General features: G+C 34.5%; 1 protein-coding gene across 2 annotated transcripts in view; it reads left to right on the forward strand.

The window, feature by feature from the left end:
- Positions 1-20,611, forward strand: part of Nlg4 (Neuroligin 4) — a 137,132-nt gene that overhangs the window by 102,068 nt on the left and 14,453 nt on the right. The window contains exon 1 of one of the 2 annotated variants that reach the window (XM_070644193.1): positions 19,000-19,190. The exons of the other annotated variant lie outside the window; for it this stretch is intronic. The gene's annotated coding sequence lies outside the window, so the exon portion shown is untranslated. Of the gene's footprint in view, positions 1-18,999; positions 19,191-20,611 lie in introns of those variants that run through there. 2 annotated transcript variants of the gene reach the window in all.

The following is a 20,611-nucleotide window of genomic DNA, read 5'->3' on the forward strand; positions in this document are numbered from 1 at the left end:
GAATTTTTTAAAATCGTTAAAATTTGAATTTTTAAAAACCGTTAAAATTTGAATTTTCAAAAACCGTTAAAATTTGAATTTTCAAAAACCGTTAAAATTTGAATTTTTTGAGAACCTTTAAAATTTGAATTTTTGAAAACCGTTAAAATTTGAATTTTCAAAAACCGTTAAAATTTGAATTTTCAAAAACCGTTAAAATTTGAATTTTAAACAACCGTTAAAATTCATTTTTTCAAAAACCGTTAAAATTCAAATTTCAAAACTAAGTTTTCTTGAACTTTTGATACCAATCAAATTATACCTCCATAAATTTACACGCAGCTGTGACCCAAAAATTATTCCAATAATTTATCATTTCCTCCATCTTTTACTTCTCCCAGCTTGAATAACAAATGATCTAACAACAATTTTACTCATAAAATAACAATGAGAGCTTTTCTTTTGCAGCAAAGAAGGCATAGACGTGAATTTGTCGATTCCATTAGCAAACACATTCTCTACACATCCATTAGTAACTAATTGTTCACATACAAATCTTCACTTGAGTCTACTTACCTATGATTAAAAATCACGCAAAATGTGTTGGATGTTTCGTGAGAAAACAAGCATTTAATGGCTCCATGAACTGATTTTCCATTTTATGGTTCTATGCTTTTAACATGATGAGTATTATTGGAATCGATTGAAAATGTTTATTGAGTAGCCATGCCATTTTGGATGTGAATTGTAAGCTTAAGAAATTAAGTACTAATTGATGAGAGATTGAATTGTCAATTAGGATTCCCTCGTATTTACTTACTTTGTGCCTTGATCATCTTGATTGAAGATATTAAGTGGAAGTTATTCTCTGCTGAGAAGCAATAATTTTAATGCTTAAGGAAATTTCTAAGAATGTTGTTTATAGCAAATAGAAAGGCTGTAGCTTTTCTCAGGGGGAAGTAAAGTATGTAAATGAGGAGCATGAAGCATGCTTGAATTCACAAGATAAGCATAGTAATAGGCATAAATTTTGAAGTAATATTTTGTTAATTGAGGGGTGCTGAATATATTCATTGATAAAGTTATGTCTTTACTATTAGAGACTGTAATGTCGTGTGAATTGTTTCCGAGTGTGGGACATGATGCAATTGGTCGACTCGGATGTCATGTTCTAAATTTGACATTTGTTGGTACTTGGCATGATTTGATTTGCACTATTCGAAGTCTGTTCCAGTCAAGCTTATCATAATCAACAACATTCGATTGGCTTCTAATGGGAATCGAACCCACATCCGCACGTAATAGAGAATAGTGGATATTTGGCTTATTACCTATCCATTCGGACTAATTCGGCTTCTGATGAGAATTGAACTCAAGTTTGCACAAAATAGAGCTTTCGGATTCCCGATCTGCTGTCTAGCCACTCGACCATTGAAGCTTAGTTTCTTGTACTGGCAGATTTGCCTATGTAGCATTATCATTCTCCAAAAGTGTATTCAAATAGGGTGCTCAAGCACATTTCATGCTATGGCAAAATGACCATCCGATTACTACACCTACATATGGCTCAATACTCCAAATTTCACTCTATTTCGACATTATACTGAAGCTAGGATTGTCGTATGAATTTCAAATGCATTTTCTTGTTCTATAAATCCACAAATTAGCTTCTTTCAGATATTGGCCAATCATCTTAACCTAATTTGACTTTTTAGCCTAGTGCTGTCTAAATTGTGTGCCGCGGTGCACTACTGTCAAGATGTCTAGATTTTTTGAAATGAACCGTATGTCATGTATGGTTTTGATCAAAGCTTACCACCAAAGTGTGCCTAGACGCAACAATGCTTAATCTCAGTAATGGTGTGCTGCAACACACAGGTTGCCCACCACTACTCAGTGATGTAAGTCGCGACACAAAGATTGCCAACCACTGCTTTAGCTGAAAGTATGTAGACATAACTTAACTTCAAGATCATTGAATAAAGAAATATCTTGCAAATATCTCAATCAGACAAAGTCTTTAACATCCACAAAAACTTGAAAAATTTGTATTTCTTTCATCTCAATCAAGCATAAAATCATCAGACATATTTTAATCAAGTCAATTTCCACATCCTTCGAGAAACCCTCGTCATGCATTTCTTTAAATCAAGCAATTTGCAATAAAAAAAAAGTGCAGGAGCTGATGAAAAGAAGGAGATATATAATTCAACTACCTTTTTTCCAATTCCTAATGAAAGCAAGTGGATAAAGGAATGAGAAATAATAAAATTCATTTTGATTTGCCTCGCAGAAATAATTCTGAAGCGTAGGTGTTTTATTGCTCTTTTATATTCCAAACTTATACTTCTCAATTCTCATCCACATTCTCCTTCATCGCTGCTTTCTATCATTCAATGAGATTTTTTTTTTATTATTTCATCCTTTTTTCATTTATTTTTCGTCGACTCACAAACTATAATTTCATTTCATTCAGCATACAGCACAAAAATATACATTGCAAAAATGCACAGTGATTGGCACACAAAAAAAAAATGAAGAATATTGACGAAGAAGATCAGTCAAAAGAGAATTAATAGAAAAAAAACTAAGGCAAATGATGATGATGAGAAGCTATGAGCTGTGTTGGTATGGATGATTTGACGTTTTGCTTTCTTCCAACTCTGCACAACTGCATGGTCCAGGGAAAACTAATGCAGTGTACCCCTTGATTTGAGTGTCGCGAATATGAAAACCGAGTTGTTGTAACTATGTAGAAACAGAGAAAAAGCATCCGAATCCTGCTCGACTTTCCCGGGTCGTTAGAACGGTAACCCAACGCTCTAACCACTATTCCACTGCTGCTTTTTTGCTGTATTTATGTTGATACGGGATTTAAACGGATTTTTGATGATATTTAGGAATGGCGTAGCCAAGGATAGTCATTATGGAGAAGCTTAATATTCTTAAAATTCTAACAACTCCATTGAATCCTAGATCCTAGAAAAGACGACCTCAGACCGGGAAAGTGATCGATTATCAAAAGGGACAGAAGGAGATGATGGACCAGGGACGTAGCCAGAGTTAGGGAGACTTTTCGAAGCTTATGGCTATATGACCCTGTAACTAGCTTTATGAACAATAGGTCCCTGTAATGGTCAGTCGATTTACAACTATGCATATGTAGGTATCTATCTATAATACAACACATGTAGTGATAATGCGTTCCTGGGGTCAGTTCTCAATTTTACCTAATGAATGTACCATTCAAGTGATCTGCTTATACCGTACTGTACGATACCAGTGCCTGAGGAATCTGCCCAGATTCATACGGAGTTGTCACTTATTACATAAAGCTCTAAAGAGCGAGGAGAGGCGGAGGGATTCGTAATAAATGAACGGTCCCTACTCACTTACTTCCTTTATTGTATAGATCAGTGTTGTCAAAACGTTTAGCTCCAATACGCACCTTAGGGTTAAGCCTCGACCAAAATTTCACAAACAATTTACTGCTCACAGTTTGGACATCACTGATGCAGATCTATTGTGCTGCATGACATCTCTTAAATACCATCAAAAGCTGACTCTTTCCAACAACCTACTAATTAATCCAAACTACAATCGAATCTCAAAACAGGAAATTTTACGTACCATTAAATCATATGAAGCCTAAAGCCTGAAGCTTCACATCGAGTGCTTCTTCTTGTTCCTCAATCCTTTATGAAATGATCTTTTCATAATTCTCGTGAGCACATCCACTTCTTTATCCTTACACAAAGCCATCAAATTAATAGACTAGTTCACACACAAAAAAAATATATATAACATGAAGTATGAGCAGAAACAATAAAATGGCGAATACGACTACAATTATACTCAATTTAACATTATAAAATGGTTGTAAAATTACTTTTTAATTAACGATTCAATGCACAAAGCTTTCATATCATCCATTGTGCAATGTTCATTCAAATGAAAAACTTTTATCCTACACTCTCTCACTTATTCAGCAGTCGCTATGATTTTTTAGAGTATAGCATCCAGCAAAAATGCAAATGATGTAAAGATTATTGTACATTGTAAAATATAAAATTGAGGTTTTTTTTTGTGCAGCATGTAGCACATGCCATGTTTTATGTGGATAAGTATGCTTGAGAAGATGACAATGAGTGGAGCGACTGCATAGTAGATTTTCGTGTCAATGACTGTGATGATCCTTGTGGTGGATTTTGGACGAGAAATTTTTTGAGGGATTTTTTGGAGTTTTTGGGGGATTTTTTGAAGATATCTAGCAGATTTTTGAAGTTTAGTGCTGCATCAACAAGTTATTCTTGCAGAATGCTAAGCAACGATGTTGGTGACGGGTTCGGTGTCTCTGAAACTCTAAAGAAGAGTTAGAGTTTTTACTTGCTTACTTCGCTGGCTGCACAGATCAAGTGTGATCCATGGCCTCCCTCAGTCGGTTCCTGAAGGCTCTATCGCTGGCAGCCGCTTGCCAAAGTTAGAGTCTTTAATATGACATAATTAAGGTTGTTTCTATATACTTTACTTAATTCGATAACCTTAATGATCAATTTTGATCTATTGTCTCTTAGGTGGCCACTAGATAATCTCTATCGTTAGCTACTGCTTGCTAATTTACTATACCAAGTGCATTGTTGTCTCTATTACAGGCTTTTTCGAAGAGCTTTCTTACCTGATTCATAAAATTTCCATAAATGGATTAAGAGTTCTGATTCTTCTGTTTTACGTCCTTCCATTGGACAGATTCACAATTCTTACGTTGAATCAGTTCCTAATTCTACAGATTCATATCATATGATCATCTGGATTAGGTCTTCAAGTGATGAATTCTTGAATTTTAAGTTGAATAACCAAAGTTGAGTCATACAATACATGTTCAAAACCTTACAACTTCTAAGGTTCTAGAGCAAAAGCTACACTTCCTCACAACATAGCCTGAGTGGGATTCGAACCCACGTCTTTCAATTTCTGGAAGACTCTTCGTCTTTCGATTCACATCTTCCTACCACTGAGCTATTGGCAGTTGCTTAAAAAAGCATGACACAGAGCACACTTAAACCTTCTATCTCTATTCAGTGCTCATTACCCAGCTCTTATTGCTTATTGGACTTATTGGACAGCTTCAACCTCCTGCTCTCCTTCAAAAAAATTGTTCAAACTTCTTTTTTTGTTAACAAAAATCTGTCAAGACCTTCATTAAATTCGACATCAAGCAACAACACAAAAAACATACAAGCTTGTAACATCCAACCAACATCAGAGGGAATTCATTCATTTAATAAAATACAAAAAAGTTAGAACATCCAAGTAATTTTATGATTTTATATGAACAATCAAGAAGGGATTTATGAATTAAATTTTGTGATTCATTTAACATAAAATTCATATTTATAAGGCATGATTTGTGAGTGGTATGAGATGTTAATTCCCCATACATACAACATCCCATGATAATTTACCATTTACATTATTTTCATTAAAGTTTCTTCAACTTTTTCAATTCCATATAACACAATCAACAACAGCAAGCTTTTAAAATACATCCATATATATATTGCTAATTCATGTGGAATTTTCTTTATGCATGATTTGTTTGTGATAGAAAGCCATTTGTGAATAACGTGATGCAAATATTAATTTTATATTTATGGAAATTCATAACTGGAATTGCACGACAAGATGGAAATTGCAATTTTTTTTCTCTTCTCTCTTGCTTATTGAAGGAATTTTTATATATTCTGTGTAGATTACATCCATAAATTGTGTCGAATGTGATTTTTTAGGAAAATTAGAGATTGGACAGAATAATTGGTGTGGAGTCTATTAAGCTTTTGAGTCTTGAAAGTCTTGGACAAATTGAAGAATATTGTCCTAAGAGGAAAGGAAGGAGGAGCTTGACACTTAGCCTCCTATCCTCCTAGGATAAACAGCCTTACCCTTAGATATTGAATCATTTTGCCGAAAGAAGGGATGATTTTTGGAACCAGTTTTGGACATTGAGGTATATCGCCTCCCGTTAGGATAGCACACTCACCTCTCGTCCCTCTTCCTCTAGAATGCATATCCTTTTCATCTATGATTCACCCGCTCTCTCTCTCTAGGATACATCCTATCCCGCTCAGCTTAGGATACCCCTGATCTTGACTAACTGGGTCATCTTCAGTCAAACCTCAAGAAACAGATGTGTAGCTTGATATGATGTGACACAATCCAGCGAGCCTCATTTTTCACTGGATATATGGATTGAGTTCAGTTATTACGACATTTTTTAGCAATCAAGTTATAATTTTCGTGCTGATCATTTAAGATTAATAACCTCTGAGCCACTCTATGTGCAACATATAACAGGTGTCCATCTGTATCTCTTGTTCCATAGAGTATTGAATCTGAATACTAATCCTGGATGGATGAAAAGGAAGCATATGTATGGCCTTATTGATATTACAGTTAAAAACTATGCTAAAACTCAGTCAATATCCAAAAAATGCGCTTTAGTCACTACATCACAGTGACTTTCTTACTTGCTCCACCTAAAAATACATGTGGCACAGGATGTGGCACAAAATTATTCAAAATCAGCTCGATATTGATATCATAGCAAAACTCAACAAAATTCCTTTAAATGCGCCTTATTCTTAACATCATAGTGACTTCCTTACTTGTCCCCACCTAAAAATACATGTCCTAAATAATTATTCACAACGAGCTTCATATTGAAGTCATAAAAGCCATATTACTATCCAAAAAATGCGCCTAATTCACGAAATCACAGTGACTTTCTTACTTGTTCCCACCCAAAAATGCTAGTGCCAAAAAAATTTATTCACAACCAGCTCCACTCATATTTTGTCATATTTATGAGTGAAGTAGAAGAAGGAATCTTTAATTATTTAAGCAAAACAATACCCCGACATTATAACTGAATTAATGTGAATATTTCAAGAAGCCATAGTAGCAATTAAGCTAACATTTGTAAATAATCTTTTACGTCAATTACATCTGACACAATAAAATAGTAACGAAAAGGTTGCTGAATCTAAAATTTGTGATTATTTTTGAGGACTTTCTCCTTTTTTTATCAGCAAAACCCTTTTTTGTCGTCGTCGTCGTTGAGCACAGAATACGCTCGTTTCCAATACCTTTTTAGCTTCTTATTGCTCTAAACATCGTGTTTGAAGTAAAAAGTAAAGAATTTTTCAGTAAATATGGGAAAAAAATTATTTGACATAAAGTAAACATGAAGGCAAGACGCATTTTCCAAGGAACTGTTTTGGCAAATCAAATTTTGGATATTCAAATATTTGCGAACGAATGTTTGTTCATTCTCTGAATAGACTCAAATATGCTGCAAAGAAAAAAAAATAAGAGTCACAATAATGGACTTATTGCTATGACATTGAAATCCGGAATGATTGAATTTGTCTCACTCATATGAGGCGTACATGATGTGACATTGACTTTTAGTAGAGACGTGAGAGACATGGCTTTGTGCTGAATAAATTTTATTGCTATGGGATGTGTTGTGATGAGCACATATTGGAACTAGATTACATGATAATATGAAGAATTTGGATTTTAGGCAAAAGCACTGCTTCATATTTGGTTCTTTAAGTTCAAAATAGATGTTTGTCTTTGAGAATGGTTTGTGGGTGTCCTTGGACTAGGTAGTAACTAGAAGAGAATGATATGTAGGGTTATAATATGTGAAATGTAATCTTAAGGATGTCTATAGTCAATTAGAAACATAAAATCAAACAAGTTCTTTTACTATTTCGATACTTTATCGATGCTAACTCTAAGGATTCTCTAGACCAAAACTGAAGAATTTGCTAAAAATCTCAATATCTGTTTCTTTTGCAGTCTGGGACTCGATCCCGTTGACGGTACCGTTCTCAGTCTCGGTCCCGTTCTTGGTCTTTGTTCCTTTCTGAGTCTCGTTCTCTGTTCCTTTATCAGTCTCGGTCCTGTTCTCAGTCTCAGTCCTGTTCTCAGTCTCAGTCTCGTTCTCGGTTTCGGTCCTGTTCTCAGTCTCGATCCGGTTCTCAGTCCCGATCCCGTTCTCGGTCTCTGTTCCTTTATCCATCTCGGTTCCTTTCTCAGTGTCGGTCTCAATAACGTTGTTGATCCGGTTCTCAGTTTCGATTTTGGACTCAGTCTCAGTCCCGTTCTGGGTAATTGTTCCTTTGTCAGTCTCAGTCCCGTTCTCGGTCTCTGTTCCGTTCTCAGTCTCGGTCCTGTTCTCAGTCTTGGTCCTGTTCTCATTCTCGGTCCTATTCTCAATCTTGGTTCTGTTCTCAGTCTCGATTCCGTTCTCTGTCTTCATGAAATTCTCTAAAATTCATCGAAACCGAGACTTCCGGAATTACTATCTAACTCCTTCCTAGTATAAGCAACACTCCTCATCAATAGTAAGAACTACCTTCAATTCCATAAAAAGCAAGTCATGCCATAATTAAATATATATTCTACGCAATTTTATGACTAAAAATTCCTAATTATTTTCCACTAAAAGAGTTGACGCACATCTTTCAGTGAAAAATAAGAACTTGTCACTAACCCCCATTAATCCTTTTGCCGAGTTTCAAGACAGCAATTTTGTTAAGAAATGAAATTTTCTGAGAAAATCTCATTTAAATGAAATTTAGTTCTTCATCTTACATCCATACCTATTGTGATGATGAGCATCAAATTTTCTTTCCTGCTTTTTTTCTTAATTTTCCGTTCTGCTGACATCAAAAAGAAATTTATCTAATCCCTCATTTAACTCATGGATGAAACTCAAGGTGAAAGCTTTACTAATGGATGAGAAGCTTTATATAGAAAATTCTTAGAAGTTTTAAGGTTGGAATGTGAAGCTAAGGGTGATAGTAACAGGAAGATAGCAGGATATGAATTTGAGGATTCGGATCTTCCTAGAATTGTTCACTTTTAAGGATGCTATTAGCTATGAAATTTGAGATATTTTGAAGTTTTGGACTTTACATGAGGGTCAAGTGATGAATCTTATCTTAAGGCTTAATTGAACTATTAGGCAATCAAACTTTTTGGGATATTCTATTGTTCTGTATGAATTTGTAACTAAATGAGGTGATGACGGTTTCTGTCCTAATGGACGTTTTGCTTTCCCCAACTCTGCACGTTGCATGACCCAGGGTATATCAATACAACGTACCTAGCCAATTTGTGTGTCGCGAATCACACAAACCGAGTTAGTGTGACTAGAACAGCGAAAAAGCATCCGAATCCAACTTGACTTTCCCTGGGATTGAACCCGGGTCGTTAGAACGGTAGTCCGACGCTCTAACCACTTGACCATTGCCGCTTTTTCGCTGCTGATAACTAAATGAGGAACTGGATGTGAATTTTTGTTGGAATCTTAGACAAACACGTGCATAGAGTAGCATATGTTCATGCTATTTGTGTAATTAGTATTGTCGTCTTTATTGGACATCACATAAATGGTCTTAGTAACAATTCTTATGTGAATGATATATTTGAATTGAATTGGACAGACAGAATAGTAATTAATGATAAGAATGAATTGATATTGAAGATTGAATCTAATTATAGCAATGAGGTTGATTAAGTATTGATCCAGAGCGGCACATCATAGTCGCTGGGGTACGGGTATGTTGCCTTGTTGTCGGCAATTTGGTAAAATGACTAAATGTGCACTTAATGTCATCAAATCGATTGTTTTGGAACCTTTTCGACATCAAAAAATGATATTTTGCCACTCGGGAACAAGTAGCTACAAGGTACTCTGGAGTTGCCCATCACTATCCACTCATAATCCCAACCTCAATCTAAATTGAGATTTCGAACTTCCCAGCGAATGAAACCTTGATAATCTTACCCAGAATTGCATCAGCACAAACATTACTCATTCTAGATGCATACATCCGTTGCTGATCCACAACAGCATCTACAAATAACCCCAAAAAGACATGAAACAACCGATGTTTTTTCAATCGATTTAACTTCCATTATTTGTTTTATTGACAATAAATAGCAAAGCTTCATCATGTTTAATGTCAAGTTTTCTATAAAGTATTTGTATTGTGCACGGAGCTTCCGCTGTTTAATATCACAAGAATAAGTTTAATTCTGTAAATATTGAGAAGAAGAAGAAGAAGCAGCATAAAAAAGGTGGATCTAGAAAAGAAAAATAGCTTCTGGCATCATTGAAGAATGTAAATAAATTTATTGACTTCCTAACATTGCCATTATTTCTTGAGATGTCGCAAATGTGTAGCTGCTGCTGCTGCTTTCTTGTAGCTTAAGTAAACTCAATCTCATATTTTGTGTATGTTACAGTCAAAGAAGTTCCAAACTTTGAAATTTAATCTAAAAGAATTTAAACAAAAGTTTCATCTGCGCTGGTATATCCAACATTCAAGCAATTCCTTCCCCATATATATTTCATAATTTAAAATCATACAGCATACAGCATAAAAAAAAATTCGAAATTTCTTCTTGATTCTTAAAAATTCTAATTGTAACAATAATGGAAGTACTTCCTCAGCATGTCAACTTTAGGTGTCGTCATGACATTGGGTTGTTAACCTCTCAATGATGTTGATCATTATTGACTCTTAGGATCATTGAAACTTTATAGGTTTACTTCCAAGTAGAGGTTGTTAACATTTTTTGGATGAAGTTTGCAGATGGCAACTTGTGAATGGAATAGAAGTCTATTCAAGGAACAAGAGAAGTATTAAGTTTCATGTTATATAATACAATTGTAAGGATAATTGAATGTTTAGAAGTAGAGTCGACAAGTTGAATGACTTACTTATCAGACTCAGAATTGAGTAATTGACATTGATAATTGAGGTATGAGCATTAGATTCGGGCAGGATTCAGTGGATTCGGATAGAATACAGATTGTGGCAGGGTCAATGTTCTAGTAGGAATCGAACTTTGATCAAAAAGAATAAATGTTCATAATCTAATTCCGAGCAGCATATTATGATGAAAAATCAGTCATATGAAGGTTATTTGACTAAGGATGTATAAAAGGAAGGGGACTTGGGGTCAAACTCACAACAGTCCCCTTCCCCATCTCTCATCCTTCGACCCTCTTTTTGAGGATTCTTCAATTTTCTAGGGTTTTTGTGAAAGAATTCCAAAATCATCCCTAAATTCCGCGATTTATTCAAAGCACTTCAGCCTAACCCACCCGACGCCCCTGTTGCATATGCGTCTGTTGCATATGACCATCGTCAAGAAGTCTTGTCATCGTCATGATGTGTCACTCTTACTTCCTTACTTCGCTGGCCGTACAAATCAATTATGATCCATGACCTCCTTCAGATGTCGTCTAAAACTAGCTCTATTGCCGGTTACCGCTTGCCAATTTCCGATTCAATCCGATGTGCTACTCGGCAATCCTAAATCATCCAGCCATTGCAGTTCTTACTTCAATATAACAAATATTGTCAGATTACTCGACATAAGAGACACAATACCATAGAAACTACATCTTCAATGCAACAGACCATAAAGTCATCCACATCCCATCATCCAACACCCAAATCCACATCCCATAACACATCAAGTCAATCCTGTAAATCTTCATCTACTTACTCAAATCGTTCCTCAATCATAAAATTTAATTTAATTCAACATTCAATATTCAAAATCTGACACAACAGCATTGGCAGCAGTTCCAAAAGACAAAAATTTTTCATGTCCAATAAAAAAATAATTTGATTATTTTTTTTGTGTCTTCCTGAAATGATATTCATGACTTTATGGCAATTTTAGTGTTAGATAGAATCAGTGTAGGGATGAAGCAAGTGCAATAGCTTTTTTCAAAAAAATATACATGGAATATCTGTGTGCTACATGCTGAAACTATGCAATTTTGCTTCTTTTTTTTTTCCTCTCCTTCGACATGTGTCTATTGCCATTTCAGGGCTCATATTGTTGTTGTTCTATTGCTAACTTTTATTGGAACATGAAATGCATATTGCAAAGTCCATAGACGATGCATGTTAAGACACATAAGGTGAATTGCTATGAATATGAAAAGTTTTTCGCTTATTTCTTTATAGTTTTGGGGGATTTTTGTTGTTGAAGATGATAAAAGGAATTGGATGTGATATTGTGTGTCTTTTTGTCTTGGATGTACTTGTAGGGGTGAGAATTGGTGGATAATTTGGGTTAATGGGCAATATTGGGCTGACTATGGAGCTGGTATCCTTCAGACGAGGTGCTTTGGAAAGGCTTTTGTTCTATCCTTTAGCGTACTTATTCTGATCTTGAATCTGATCATAGATACCTTTGTATCAACACTGATCCTATATATGGCTCGGTCGCCAATGGTATATTTAGCAGTATCAAAGGATGTCACGAGAAAGTTACCATCTTGACATTTGGTCAGCTTCGGAATCCGACTTTGGGAATCAGACCGAGTCGGATTGATACATACTGACGAGTTGTTCCCAATGACGGAGTGGTTCCTAATGTTTAATTCAGGACAGATCCAAAGTTTTGGTGCAATTCGTACCTCAATGAGTCGTTATTTATCAAAATTGTCCAAGATCCAATCAAGCTTGAATAGCACAAGTCGATTAATCAATCCAAAATCCAGAATTTGGCCGATGTGATTGACCTGACTTGGTACCGAATTCAATTTAAATCTGAATCAAGCTAGATTCACGCTCATGCCAGAATCATGCTCGATTTGAATCGGATTCAGCATCAAGTTCGAGTTCACGCTCATGACAGAGTCACGCCAGATTTCAATCGAACTCAGCAAAGTCAGAGTCATCCCAACATAGTACTGGACTTTATATCGATCAAATAACATGTGATATTCAGGAACTCCCCTTAAAATGCGCCATAACCCCAGATTCTCACAAAACTCCACTTCCTCGTCCATTCGAAAACTAAATCGACATCATAAAAACCTATAGCTAATATTTTGAAAAAGGAATGAATAGAGGAATGAAGAACAAACATGTGTGGCTTTTTATAGTCTGTACATTTGTCTTTTATTTCTCCACATTTTTAATGGAACTTTCAGCTCATTCTGCATCCTCGCATGAGAACATTATTATTGTAGCAACAATAGCCATTGTTAGTAATGCTGAATATATATTTTATTCCAAGGATCTAAATCAAAATATTTTGAAAAGTTTAAAAGGCTTGTGCCTTTAAATGAAGTGATTGGAAGTTAAAGTTCAATGCTGAGAGGATTTAAATCCTGCAAAGGTTTGGTTCTTAATTAATTTATGGACGATGTTGTGCCTCATATTTGAGATTATGGATAATTAATGAGATTCAATGGCTTTTAGGAAGTAAATCTTTATTAAAGCTGCCTATCGACTACTTATCGTCATTTTTTAATAGCCCTAAGCTACATAAGCATGTAACGTACACCTGAAAAGTTGTAATCTATGCTAAAAACAAATAATGTTTTAATTATTCAAGTAGGCGGGCACATGTATACAGCACATACAAAACAAAGGATCACCTGAAGGAAAATCAAGCCATAAACAATACTTCCCATACATGACATACTCAAACAAAGCGACTCAGCTCGTCCTTTTCATAACTTTCTATGCTAAAAAAAATACTTACAAAGCAGCCATTCATCCTACATACTTTTCTAGAGTTAGAAAATGAATATCCAGTTACAGTAAGTTCATGCTCATCTACAACAATGTCTTGTTCTCATTTTTATTTATTCAGTTACACAATAATAGTTATACAATTCATGCATATACATTGTTGATACTGTTTCCATTCACCGTACATTCATGTGTACATAGAGAAAAGGAACAAAAAAATAATATAACGGAAGCTGTTACTTGAACGTAATAAAATTAAATAAACATCTATAAAAGCATTGAAAATTGCAATTGTGGATATAAGACACATGTGGAATGTCTCTTGTACTCAATTTTCCTGTAGGTTTTTAAATTTAAAATGCTGTTTTGTGGTTTAATTTGCAGCTATGCTTGACTGTTTGTCTGGATGGAGCTTTTTCTGGAATCGACATATTTAACGGTCGAAAATAATTCAAAATATTCATATTTTGACGGTTAAAATTGTAAATTCAAATATTAATTGACCGTTAAAATTCAAATTTTTGTTGACCGTTATTTTTCAAACTCAAAAAAGCGCCCCAATTCAGTCTCACATGACCGAATCTTAACAAAATTCCTTCATCTTGTATCCGAAGCTTCTAAAGCTTCATGTCTGAATGCTCCCAAGGTAATATTTATAGTTATTGTAACATTCATAAAAATTTCAATATGAAAATAAAATAAAAGCTTCATTTTATATTAAGGAACGTGACTGAATGAAGCCAACAATCTGCAGATTCATCTGTGGAGATGAATATAAAATTTTTTTTATTGAATATGATAATAATAAGGAGGAAGATGCAGCAGCAAAAAAAATAGAGATGGAAATGATGATTGCAAATTGCTTCTCATTGCAAATGCACTTCCTGCGTCGATTCTACAACTCTGCACCTCATTAAAATTTCATAGACTTATAATTTTAAACAAATAATGTAATATTATTGTAGAGGAATTGTAAGGAATTGAGCTTTTGGGTTAGTGGGTACGTAATTTGTTATTTCAAGCAGTTCCAGCTTTTATTAAATAAGAATTAAAGTTTGGAATGTAAATTGCTATGGTTGTTCAGTGACCTGATAGGAAATTGTTAATTATATGAAGTTTATTGGATCTAAAGGCATCATGTGCTTCTTAGAAGGGATTGGAATCTATAATTACTGTCTTATGTCATGTCTTGAAAGGTGAGTCGAACTGGCTTGGTGGCGGAATGGTTTAGGACTTTGGGATCAATTGTAATACCGACCCTGTGATCATGGGTTCGAGACTCGGTCGGAGACATTTTTGGCTTGTCCTTTTTCGATTCATATGTCTTCGTTAACCATATTTAGACAGTAATGCTATCAAACTAGTGGTTCTGGTGCTTGCACACCCTTACTCATTAAACTATCATTATCTGCATATACCCCCTTGCCCCCTCCTAGTGCTGCTCTGGATATGATCTGAATAACCCCACAACATTCTAAAAATAGCTGCATAATTCCGAATAAATTCAATAATAACCAAGCAAGCATTACAAAACAAGCCACTTCATAACATCGACATCTGTATGTGCTGATAAGAAATCATACAGACAATTGACAACAGGTGACCTCGCCCCAAACAATTGAACCGTTACATTGATTCATATCCGAAAAAAGCTATTTCAATTACGCACAACAAAGCCCAAGACATAAATACACATTGTAGGGATATTTTGTCAAAATCCGAAAGGTAATCAGCCTACAAGACATGAAATTGAACCCCATTATTTTCGAATTAGATTTCTTTTACTTACAAATTATTTTGGAATTTATTACATAAGTAATTGATTCAGAAACGGAATTGAAATGATAGGGATCTGTTTGAGCATCAAGGTTGTCAATTTAATACAAATACATATAAAGAAGAAAGGGGATTTATCTTTCGGATGTAATGATATACCTTTCGGGTCAATTCTTTGTGCCCTAAAAAAAAGTTCAAGGATGGGATTCAAAAAAAAAGGGATTTGAAAGTCGTAATTGATATAACTGAATACTTAAGATTATTTTTTGGAGATAATGAATAATGAGATTTTTGGGATGTTTGGGGATATGTCATTTTAAGGTGATGTTATTTAAATCAATTTTGGGATGAATGGTGAAAGGAATATTGATGAATTTGAGGCTCTACTCGAGGATTCAAGTGGGATTGATGTCGTAAGATACAATATGAATCATTTTAGTACAGAATTTGAATGTTAGTAAGCATTGATTTAGTACAAAATTGATGAAATACAAAAAAAGTCGAATTTTTGCCAATTCTGGTAGATTTTGCTGTTCTGGATCTATCAAATGTCAAACTTCAAGCTGCTTAAGGCTACAAAGCATAGAAAGATTCAGATGATAACATCTACAAAGCACAGATAAGTCAGAATTTTCACAAAACACAAAATTTTCATCCAAAAATGTTTGTAAACAAAGAATTCATCCACGAATCTAGAAACTAAACTAAATTACAATCTGCAGACATCGCAGATCTCAAAATACCAATTCAGACAATCACAATTACAATAATCAGCTATTCAAAACAATAGTTTCATGATTAAATCTTTTAAAGTTTGCAACTTTTTCAATGAAATCACGATCAATAATATTTATTTTAATAATTGATTGTTCAGCTATTTCTCAATATCAAAATAAGCATCCGATAAAAAAAGTGCTCTGCTGCAAAACAAACAAAAAGCTTTTCATCCCGAATGCTGCTGGTGCTCTTAACCTCAATTTATTTTCTTTCTCCTTCATTTCATGAAAAAAAGGCTTTTAAATGCAATTTTTATCCATTTTTCTCTTCATTTTTTTTATGTGTATCTTGAAGAGGCTCTCGAGATATGCTGTTTTCCATCCATTCATTATATCTCAAGTACTAAGATAGTAAAGAAACATGAGGAAAGAAAGAAAAGAGGAAGAGAATTTCCTTGAGATTTGCTGTTGTGCTTGGAGGAAATTGGAAATTGCAGTCGAGATAGACAGGCTAAATAAGGATAGGATTTCATATTGCTTGTGGATTGACGGATTTGCTTACCTTGATATCAATTTGTAGATTCTACTTTTTAACGGTTTTTTTTGAATTTTAAGAATGCAATTTTTGAATTTTTAAAAGCCGTTAAAAGCTTAAAAGTGAAAAACTGACCTAAAACTTCTCAAAATCCATTGAGAAAGCCTTAACAACTTTCAATCCACATCATTCATACAAAAAGACACAAGAAAAAGTTCTTCCTTTTTTTATTTTTTATCTAAAAATGACTTACTTGTGCCAACAATGTACAACATGTATAAAGATAAATATTTATATAATGTAAGAATGGAAGGGAGAAACAGAAAAATGTCCAACGATAAGATAGACGTAGTACAAGAGAAATTATCTTCATTATAATAAAATATGTATATCCGGACGAAAAAGACTAAGACTTGTGGTGAAATTCACCATTATGACTGATGAAATAACATTAAATTTAAGAGCTGAATAAAAAAATATTTTTCAGCTGTCCATTTTTATTTTTAGTCATAGCTGTAAAGACGACGAATTAAATTGGTTTGCTCATTCTTCATTGTTAATTAAAGTGTAACCAGTGGATGAAAGATGATATACATCAGCGATAGAACATCATTGTTTTTATGAAACTTGAAGCAATTAATGAGAGAAAGGAGATAAATTTATAGAAAGTCATAAATTTTTGTCTATCCTTGTGGGAATTTTCTTTTTGGGCTGTCTAGAGGGAAATAGTCGTTATTGTCACTTAGTCTGGGTTGTAATTGAATATTCTTGTTGAAGGATTGAGGTTTTGGCAGAGCTTCGACTCTATAATAGAGAAAATAACTGTTAGTTGCCATGTTCAGTGAAAATCATTGGAATCAGTCACTTCTACTGCTAGCCAAAGTTAAAATACTTCAGTCAAATCGAAGAAAGTTGAGAAAAACGTGGTTAAAAAACCTAGAAACTTTCTCTTGTGAAGTATAAGATTTCATACAAAAATTTTCAAAATATACTGTTCTAATTCTGGGCATAGGTTCGAATCTAAGCAACTTATATTAACACTAGGATGAAATGAATGTCAATTTAACGTAGCCTTACAAACAGACGACATGACAGAGCCATCAGCAGTCAGATTTGTTGTAAACTTGACGCTTCATAAGAACATAGTTACTTACTTACTTTACTGGCCGCACAGATCAATTTTGATCCATAGCCTACCTTAGATGGCGCCTAAAGCTGTCTCTATCGCTGGCTTCCGTCTGCCAATTTCCAATACCAAGTGCAATACTGTCTCTATCGACAACTTCCTTCCAAAAAGAAGTATGGTCACAATAAGTAATTAAGTAAACCAATAACAACGCGTTTTGCACCAAAACTCCTCAATATTCTCCACAACTTCCTTATCATTCACTCTATTTCCCATACACACCACACAACAAATAATATTCTCAGTTCCCACAAACCCCGAATCGACATGACTTGAAAATCTCAAAAAGAAATCTCACAAAAAACTTTTTCCAGAAACTTTCCCTAAGGGTCGTCCTCGTGCCTTTTTTTTTGTGTCTCTCCCTCTCCTACCACATCTCATGTCGTGCACTTTTATGCTATCCGACAATACATACACATCTGCCTGACTTCATTTAATATAGCGGAGATATTATTTATGATTATTTTCCTATGGCGAACTTTTTTTTGCTGCTGCCTTTAAAAATGAATTTTCTTCCTTTCCGTGCTCTCTACGTCTACTGCTGTTGCTGCAGAGAAAATATAGCGTACAACTCTTTAGAGAGTTAGAGCCTTTGTGCTGAGGAGAGAAAAAAAAATGGAAATTGAATAGCGTGTTCTATAGAATATCATATGAAAGTCGAGTCTATGTGCGAATGTACATCATAAAGCATTCAAGTGTTAACATAACAGTTGTTGGCTTGACTCAGTTCATTCCAGTATATTTTTATTTGGTGTAGTGCAGGAGCAAAATGAGATAGTTGGGAAAAAATGTTGTATGGAAGTGCATAAAAGGTGCAGTTATTGGGAATAGTTGAAAGGTTTTGAGCTTAAAGACTTAAAGGTGTCAGTTTTACTCATTAAAGTGTCGGGACAGAGAGGAATTGGAAGTATATAAGTGAATTTGCCAGGTTGACAGTAAGGGATTTGATGGTATAATGTGGATGAACATCTACTCTTTAATGAGGGTATGAGTTCGATTCCCAATAGAATTGTGCATTTACTGTCATTAGAAACTGAACATAGAAGTACAGTCAATGGTCATTTCCGAAAATGATTTGCATGCCTCTCTGCTACCCAAAAGGGCCAAAAATCCGGTTCCTGACCAACTTGACTCTTGCTCGAGTTTGGATTTGATCGAATCTGGACTGAGTCTGGATTTTCACGTCGTGTGCCTTTTGGGTTTGATTTTCATGGAAGGAATGTTCAGATTTACAGCATATATGCACATTTGCCCTCAATAATCAATCATATCCGCAACTCCATTCCAAACTGATCAATAAAATTGCAACCTTATATCCACCATACCATTCTCTCCCATAAACAGCTCGGTCAACAATGAGAGAACTTGAGCGATGATACTTTAAATTTATTAATAGGATAGAACGGATGGCAAGAGTAAGCATAACAGATTTTTTATTGCCCCTTAAGCGACACATTGAATTCAGATATGTGTGACCGTCCTCTGTGTGTACATACACATCCACTCCATTATGCCATTAATTTTTTTTTCTTTCTTTCCTTCTTTCGGTTCTTTTCATATTTCAATGATCTCTGCAGTTTTTCTTCTCACTTGCCTTTTTTTGTCTTCTTTTTCCTCGCCTTTGCTATTTTAATTCAGTTCTTTTTGCTTCTCGTGGCTTTTTTCTTTTGTGAGTTGTGTTTTTGAAGGGAAATTTAGGTTATGTGTGCATTTGGGGTGGCTGAAATGGATGCCATAACAAAATGCATGATTATTGCCTGTTTAGGAATGTTGTTTTGTGGATTTCGGGTTTTTTGTTGACAATTTTAACGGTCAAAAATATTTCAAATTTTCATTTTCAAAATTCAAATCTCAAAAAACCGTTAAAATTTTGAAATTTTAAGTAGCATGATATTTGAAGATATTAAGCTCCAAAAAAGCGTCGCAGCTGCGAAAATCAATTACAATTTCCATCTTCAATATCACAAGAAGCAGAAAAAGGTTTGAAACTTTTTCAATTCGAAAGTAAAAAGGAGGAAAGAAACAAAGAACAAAAAAAAAGTTCTTACTTGCCTTTTTTCCACCGCCTTACGTGGCAAATATTGAATATTAAGTAATAAATCATCATATTTCTGAAGTATATGTGGCACAAAATGTACATAATAAAGCTTGAAAATCTGATAAACTTTATATAAAAAAACCGCATAAGCTGCTATACATATTACAGTTCAAATTCCTTTATGGGAAATAAAAGATGAAAGATAATTCGAGATAAATGATGAAAATGATTTCCTCAGACCTTCCATTCTTTTTGCCACGCAATTCTTATGATTAAGAGTGAAAGGAAAAATCCAATTTGAGGATTTTTTATAGTGAAACAATAAAGAATTTTCATCTTTTGATGCTTAATTTCTGTCAAGATGGAATTTATGAAAATTTTTTTTTTGATGCTGAGGCAAATAAAATTTGGAATTACTGTGATATAAACCAAGGCGTAAATAATTCTTCTTGTGCCTTGATTTTTTACTTACTTCTGTCTTCTTGCTGCTCATTGAGATGATTAAAGGAATTTGATTTGAGAAAATGATTTTAATTTTACTTGACGAAGGATAAAGTTGGATTTGAATTAGTGTAATTGGATGTACTGTGGAATGCTGATGAACATGAACAGGAATTTTCGCATTTATAGTTCTGTTAAGCTTCCTGAAAAATCCCTTTGTGTTCCCAGTTACTCGCTGTATTTGCTTCAAACCGCACATTTGATCTTACTGCATTCTTCCTCGTCCATTCAATCATTCCTTGTTATTCCGGGTATCCTGGCTATTCTAGATATTCTTGCTATCCTCTCTATACACTA

This window comes from Chironomus tepperi, unplaced genomic scaffold (genome assembly GCF_022539635.2).
Source record: "Chironomus tepperi strain 1889 unplaced genomic scaffold, CSIRO-AGI_Ctep_v1 contig_335, whole genome shotgun sequence".
NCBI classification, from domain to species: domain Eukaryota; kingdom Metazoa; phylum Arthropoda; class Insecta; order Diptera; family Chironomidae; genus Chironomus; species Chironomus tepperi.